This window comes from Echinops telfairi, unplaced genomic scaffold (genome assembly GCF_000313985.2).
Source record: "Echinops telfairi isolate 266 unplaced genomic scaffold, ASM31398v2 ScPeMD7_25;HRSCAF=90, whole genome shotgun sequence".
Classification (NCBI taxonomy): domain Eukaryota; kingdom Metazoa; phylum Chordata; class Mammalia; order Afrosoricida; family Tenrecidae; genus Echinops; species Echinops telfairi.
Window position 1 is genome coordinate 160,407 of NW_022103922.1, and position 7,898 is coordinate 168,304.

Here is a 7,898-nt window from a genome sequence, read left to right on the forward strand (position 1 = left end):
AAAAAAGGAAAATCCAAGAAGCCCAAGAACAAACCTGACAATTTAGACAGACCACTTTCTCAAAACACACTAATGACTACAACTTTCCCAAAATGAAATTGACAACTTCAATATCCCTAAAACTATTGCAGAAACTAAATGGAAACACTTTTTTAAAAAACTCCGAAGAAAGAAGTGTCCAGGCCCAACTGGTTCCCATCCAGTATTTAAAGGATGCGTGCCCTCTTTACACAAAACACGAAAGGGGACACTTCCAAATTCACTTCATGACGCTTGTAGTGCCCTGAAACAAAGCCAGAAACCAGACAAGATGGTATGAAATGAGACAATACGAAAAATGGCCGCAAAAGACCAACAGCCCTTGTGAACATGAGACACGAAAGTCTGAACACAGTCTTATCAAACAGCAGCGATGTACACAAAGGGTCACATACCAGGACCCTGACTGGGGTTTGCTCCAGAAATGAGTGCACTGCTGGTCCAACAATCAGTCATCCATCAATGAGATGTAAGAAGCAAAATCATGGGATCATACCAAGGCAGAAAAAACATCTAAAAATCCAATACATATTCGTGAGAAAAACTCTGCAAAACAGGCATAGAAAAGAGCCGCCTTAACGTGATTTTAAAAATCTACAAAAAAAAAATATCTACAAACCTCCGGCTCACACTATACTCAATGGTGACAGACAATGGCCCCATGCCTCCCACCCATTGCCAGGGACCGCGGAGAGGGGCCCAGGAGCTCCACTCTCGTTCAGCACCGGAGGCGCTAGTCAGTGAAAGAAGGCAAGAAAATAAGCTAAGGGCATACAGACAGAAAGGAAGAGAGAATGCTGTAGATGGCATGACTGTCTATACCGAATACCCTGAAGAGCCCATAAAAACAAACACACTTCTAAAGCTAACACACGGATTTAGCAAGACAGCATGACACAAAATAACACAGAAAGGTCTATTGTTGTACGTCTATGGACGAACAACGGCCATGCAGAGAAAAATTATAAAAACAATCCCATGGACAATCACTCAAAAAATAAAAACACCAAGTGTTATCAGTGATGTTCAGATCACGCATGCATTGCTAGTAGGATGTAACAGGGTACCGCCGCTCTGGGAAACAGTCTGGCAATGTCTTTGAAAACTGAATGTGCAATTATAATGTGCCCAACAATTGTACGCTTGGGCATTTTCCTCAGAGAAATAGAAATTAGGTGCATACACAAACCTGTACACAAATGTATCTAGCAGCTTTCTTCATCACATTTCAAAACTGGGAAACAACCGTCAAGGGTTGAAAAAAACCTGTGGTCCATTCATACCATGGAATTCTACTTGACTTACAAAAGAAGGGGCTGTTGCTACAGGCAACAATCCCAAAAGATATCATTCCAGAATATTCTCGAAATGACAAAGATCATATGAGTTCTCCTACAAACACCAAGATGAAGGCAGGCCACTGCTCCAGGGCACGCACATGTACCCTCCTGACCCAGTACCCTGGCAGCAAGGCAGTGAGGCTGTGTAGCGTCCATGAAACATATATCACCCCTTCTAAACATACATCTTAAAAGCCACTCCAACAGAGGGGACCTCGCCTCAGCTAGAATCAGCTTTTCAAGATGTGGGGAGAGGGAGAAGAGCATTCATTTGCTGCCATACAAAATGCTGCTAAGGTCACTCCAAGCCAACAGACACTCCCACCAAAATGGTAAGGAAATCTTACTGGGAATTCAAGTCAGGGCTGGGGGGAGGAGTGGGGAGTGTGTCTCTCAAAAGGCAATTTCATCTCTGGTGGCAGGAAAACGGGGAGGAGAACTTCCCATGGGAAAAACGCTTAACAATACTTACGTGGGAGCCACGGGGAGAATAGGCCAGGAACTAGGTTCCTAACTGGATATAATTTTTGTTCCTTGAGGGCAGCTCCCAAGACAGGCCCTTACAACCAACAGGAGGATAAAACAGAAGCACCGAACACCCATGAAACCATGACCCAAACCTCCAAACAAAGACACCAAATCCTAAGAGGTTTTGGTTGTACCTAAGGGACCTTACCAACTACAGTGTACTTTTGTTCTTGTTATAAATACATCTGTCACACAATGTTTGCCAGTTTGACTTTTAACAGGTATTTAAGGAGAGTAATTACAATAACTGGCTGTGCAGTCATATTGATATCACCTGGTAATCATTAATGAAACTTGGTCTCTATACATTTGCCTTTTCTTGCCTTATATTGGAGTGAGGCCAGACTTGATTTGTGCTTTTATAATGGGCTGATCTCACTCAGTTCAACGTATTACATGCCCACCACATTGCAGCCTACAGCAGGAGCTCGCTCCTCCTCCTGGCTGAATCGGATTCCAGAATGCGTGTACCACATTCCGTCTATCTGCCCCTCTGTTGAAAGGCATGCATCTGTTTCTACCTGGCAGCAGCTGTAGATCGTGCGACACTGAACAGTGGTCTGTATGATCACTTTCGAGCCTTCTGAGTACGACAAGGGAATGGAACTGCTGCGTCGCAGGTTGGTTGCCCACTGGCTTGCTAACCAGAAGTCCAGCAGTTTGAAGCCAGCAGCTGCTCTGCAGGGGGAAGGTGAGGCTGTCTGCCCCATGAAGATTTGCAGCCTTGAAAACCAAAAGGGCTACTTTGTCCTAGAGGGTCGCTAGGAATCAGGTTGGATTCAAAAGCCACCAAGCTTTTGATTTATGGGAGTTTTCGTCTCCGCCTTCTCTGGACTTGTCCACTGCTTTCCACAGCAGCTGGACCATTTGGCAAAATTCCCACCAGCAGTGGGGAGCGTTCCAGGTCCCCTACATCCTCGCCAGCATTTGCTCCCTTCTGGTTTTGTTCTTGATCTCAGCCGAGTTGCTCTTGATCTCAGATGGGGTTGTCTTTTTGTTATCAAATTGTCAAAGTTTTAGATATTTGTTGGCTATTAGATTCCTGTCAGATAAATGGTTACAGAAGATAGTCTCCTATCTTTTCACTGGTTTAGGTAAAAAAAATTTTTTTAAATCATTTTATTGGGGACTTGTACAACTCTTATCACAATCCATACATTTTGGCAACATTTTTTGGTGAACTTATTTGTTTTATTTGTATGAGGTCCCATATTTAGAGGAGCCCTGGTGGCATAGTGGTCAGACATTGGTTGGGCTGCTAACTGTAAGGTCAGCAGTTCAAAACCACCAGCTGCTCCATGGGAGACAATGTGGCTTTCTACTCCCACAAAGAGTTACTGTCTGAGAAACCCCTGCAGCTCTACCCTGTCCTACAGGGTCACTATGAGTCAGAATCGACTCAATGACAGTGAGTCTAGTGGAGTTTTTTAATATATTTGTCTTTTGCTGTTTGTGCTCTTGAAGTTATAGCAGATCACTCATTGTTAAAAGTTTGCACATTAATCCATTTTGAATTTGCTTCTGTGTATGGTGTAAGGCATAGATCCTATTCCACTTTTCTCCAAGTGGACATCCACTTTCCCAGCATCATTTATTGGAGAGCCTTCTTTCCGCCATCACATGGACCTAGCACCCTCGTCAAAAATCAATTGACCATAGACATGTAGGTGTGTTGCTGGACTCTCGATCCTATTCCACTGGTCTGTGTGTCTTTTGTCCTGCTAGAACCAGGTTGTTTTGATTCCTGGAACTGCATAGTCCATCAGCCCTGAGGAGTGAACTGGACCCTCTCCTGGCCTCCAAGTGGACTGTGTAGGGAGTGGACGCAGAGATTCTTAGTTAGCCTGAAGGATTGGTTGCCAGCAGAAGTTGGTTTTGTTGTTTCAGAGTGAGGATGACTTAACATTAATGAGGAAGGAGGAGCCATCTATGAGCTGGTGACCCGAGGACTGTCCGTAGTTTTTAAAGCTGCAAAGCTGAAGCCTCCTTTGTTCTACCTGCAACATCGCTCTTTGTTCCACACCTCTTGCTAGTCGACACGAAATGGTCGGCTTTTCTATTTCTGTAAAAAAGGGCTCTTGGCCCTATAGGACCAGTGGTGTGAGTGGCGAAACAGGGAGGGTAAAGGGAGAATGGGTAGGAAGGAGGGAACCGATTACATGGAACTGTGTGTGACCTCCTCCCTGGGGCACGGACAACCGAAAAGTGGATGAAGGGAGACGTCAGACAGGGCAAGATATGACAAAATACCCATTTGTAAACTATCAAGGGCTCATGTGGGAGGGGGGAGCGGGGAGGGAGGGGGAAAATGAGGACCTAATGTCAGGGGTTTAAATGGAGAGAAAATGTTTTGAGAAACGATGTACAAATGCGCTTTACACAATTGATGTGTGTATGGATTGGGATATCAGTTGTATGAGCCCCTAATAAAATGTTAAAAAAAAAAAAAAGGCTCTTGGAATTTTGATTGGTATTGCACTGAATCTATAGATCGCTTAGGGTTGTATTGACATTTTAACAATGTTAACTCTTCCAATCCATAAACATAGAACACATTTCCATTTATGTATCTCTTCAGCAGTGTGTTCATGTATAAGTGCTTCGCGTCACTGGTTATATTTATCCTGAGGTATTTTATTCTCTTAAATGGGCTATTGTAAATAAACATGATTCTCCAATTTCTCTTTTAAGTTTCTAATTACTGATGTGTAGAAACCTAACTGATTTTTGTTTGATTCCCACATGAGAGGTGGGCGCAGTGCGATTTCTCACTGGGCGCTGGTTGGCTCCCCTTGTCCTGGGCCTGCTAGAGTCCCTACTTCCTCGGAAGTTCGTTGGGACAACTGGTTTGCTGCTTGGATGTGGCCCATTTCATATGGGCTGTCCGCTGTGTTACCAGGTGGCTGTCCCTCGCATTCTGTCACCATTGTCTTGATTTCCATCAAATCTTTGGAAAAGTCCCCTCTCTCGCTTCTCATGGTTATTTGCATCTTTTCCCCTTGTCAGTCTAGCTACAAGTTTGTCGATTTTATTGAACTTTCCAAAGAACAAACTTCTGGTTTTACTGATTCTTGTTTTACTGTTTTCATTTTTTTTTTTTAATGTATGCTCCAGCCTTTGCCATTTCCTTTCTTGTGGTCAGGATAGCCTTCGCTCGTCCATCTCTCTAGTTGCTGGAGCTGGTTTAGGCGGCTGCTTGGTGATGGTTCTTCTCTCTGTGTAGCCAGTGATGCTCTCAGTTCCCTCTGAGGACCGCCATCACCGCATCCCTTGTGTTTTAGCATCCTCTGCCTTCATTTTCATAGGAAATTTGTGATTTCTCCTTTGATTTCGTCCTTGACCCATTCACAGTTTAATAGTGGCACAGTAGTGACAGGGCTCAGCTGTTAACCAATAGGCAGTGGTCCAAACCTATCACCTGCTCCCCAGGAAAACGATGTGGCTGTGATCCACTTCTGTAAAGAAGGTGAAGCCTTGCAAATGCCACAGGGCAGTTCTACTCTGTCTTTCAGGGTTGCTAGGAATTAAAATAGACTCGACAGTAGTGGGTTTGCATATTTTCCAGCGTTCTTTGTGTCACTCCCCCCACTGCCCTTCTGTTATTGATTTTCAGCTTTATTTCACTGTGGTCACAGAAAGTACTCTGTATGGTTTCAATCTTTACAATTTTTCCGAGACTCGCTCGTTTGTGACATAGCATGGGATCTATCCTGGCTAATGCGCCATGTGCACTGGGGCAGATGCAGAAGGTGCTGTCTCGGTGATGGCCCTGGACATGTTGCCAGGCCTAGCTGGGCTTTGGTTCTCAAATCCCGTTTCCCTATTCATCTTGTTTCCAGCAGCTGTGTCTACAGTTGAAAGCGGCGTGCCAAATCTCTCTGGTTGTGGCACTATTTATTCTTCCCTCCAAGTCTATCAGTGTTAGGCTAGATATGCAGGTGCCTCGGGGTTGGGTGCAGATATATTTATGATGTTTAATTCTTCTTAATGGATCGATCTATGTATCACTGCATACTGTCTATCTTCATTTCTTCTAAAAGACTTTGTCTACTTTTATTTGCATGGGACGTTCTTTTCCATCCTGTCACTTATTTGTCACCTTAAGGACGGGTCTCTTAAGAGAATACAGTCAGATCGTGTGGTGGTGGTAATGGGGGTGATGGGTTTTTTTTTTTCTTCTCTTAAGGTGGGGGTTATAGCCACTTTATTCTGCATTTAATCTTTTTTTGTTTTGTTTTTTGTTTGTTTGTTTTTGTTTTTTGTAAGTGTCAGTAGTGGAACAATCCACCCTTTTTACTTGCAAAGGGTGAACAGAAAGCTACCATATTTCTCTAGGACATTTATAAAGAGTTATCTTCACCTTAAGAAGAAACTGAATAAGAATAAATGTCCACATGGGGGTGGTTTTTAAATCCATTCTACCACCTTCTATCTTTAGATTGGAGCATTTAATCCATTTGTGTTCACTGTAATTACTGGTAAAGGGAACTGGTGGCACAGTGGGTTAAGCAATGGGCTGCTGACCAAAAGGCTGACCGTTCAAACCCAGCATCAGCTCTGAGAGAGAAAGCGATGCACTCTGCTTTTGCAAAGCTTTACAGTGTGGTAAACCCTACGGAACATCCCTCCCATCTCATACTATAGTTCGGTCTGTCTGTCTCGGAGTCCGAACCCACTGCACAACAGGAGATGGGAAGCACTGATCAGCAGTAGCTTACTGCTTCCATCGTGCTAGCTGGGTTTGTGTGCCTCTGTCCTTGGGGGCTTCTTGTTCTTCGGTTTCGTGGGTACCTGTCATGAGCCTTTGCAGACCCTTCTCTCTTCCATTTGCTTCTGTTTGCTGGTCTCAGTCACTCACAACTGAAGGAAGGCGCCTGAGAGAGACGCAGACTGGGGCAGCAGTTGGGGAAACGGCTCCTTCTCTGGGGCTGCTTCCTTCTTCACAGGCGCTGGTGCCCAGGTGGCTGGACGGGGCAAACAGAGGGGTTCCTTGGCCTTCTCCTGGGCTCCTGGATGCAGAGCCCCGGCCCAGCTGTCTCCTGTTGTGTCTCCTGTTTCCTTTGGGAAGGAGGGTCAGAATAACAACCTGCTGTCTTCAGGGAGTCTTGCCGCGCATTTGTTCTTACCTCTGACGTCTCAGGCTCTCCTGCTGCCCATTTTCCTTAATCTGCCAGCTCTGGTAAAGAATGTGGATTCTGTATCGCCCACCCCCAGACTCCCAGGCGGCAATCCCAGGAAGCACCAGAGGAGCGGAGGTGGGAAGGGGTGTAGGGGAAGCAGTGCAGAGCACACAGGGGCGGCAGGCAGAACTGTCTGCCCTGGGCCCTGTCCCTGTGTGTCACTGGGCTTGGCGCGTCTCTAAGAGCCCTTGGCACTGGCTGCTCCCATGGAAACTGGCGCTGCCTGCCTTTCACTCCCGGCCTCTAAGCTCTGCTGGCTGCAGGGACCAGTGGTCCCCACAAGGAAGCAGGCCACTACCTGTTCCAAGTCAAACTCCCAGAACGAGGCTACAAGGGGCTGGACAGAGTGAACGGGCTGTGCTGGAGGGTCCCTCAAGTGTCCCTCCCTGGGCAATGCCCGACAGAGTCCTTACCCCCAGGCCAGGGCCATCTTGCGCTGCTACCCCACCCCACCCCACCCCAGTGCAGTGGGGAAGGCTCCACAGTCAGAAGAAAGGGGTGGGTAACAACCACGTCAACATTGTGTGAGGACCCGTGAGCCCAGCAAGGGCAGGCAGCCTGGGGGTCTGTCCGTAGGAGGGTTCCTGGGCCACAGCCTGAGCACCCCATGCCCCACCCCTGAGCTGTGGTCACCTCAGTTTCAACAGCAAGTCTGGAGAGCAGCAGCTATGCTGGGAACAGGGGTGCAACAGAGTAGAAAGCGAGAGGAAGGGGTGGGGCCAGATCCTGTTGGTCTAGGGCTAATGGCTTCTCTCTCTCTCTCTCTCTCTCTCACACACACACACACACACACACACACACACACACACAC

General features: G+C 46.4%; 1 protein-coding gene and 1 non-coding gene across 2 annotated transcripts in view; both read right to left on the reverse strand.

The window, feature by feature from the left end:
- CACNA1B (calcium voltage-gated channel subunit alpha1 B) overlaps positions 1–7,898 on the reverse strand; it is a gene marked incomplete at its 3' end in the record, with an annotated part of 175,264 nt that overhangs the window by 157,993 nt on the left and 9,373 nt on the right. The window lies entirely within an intron of this gene.
- LOC115869433 lies at positions 6,171–6,300 on the reverse strand. Its single transcript, XR_004046183.1, has one exon. It is a non-coding gene; the product is annotated as a small Cajal body-specific RNA 24 (non-coding RNA).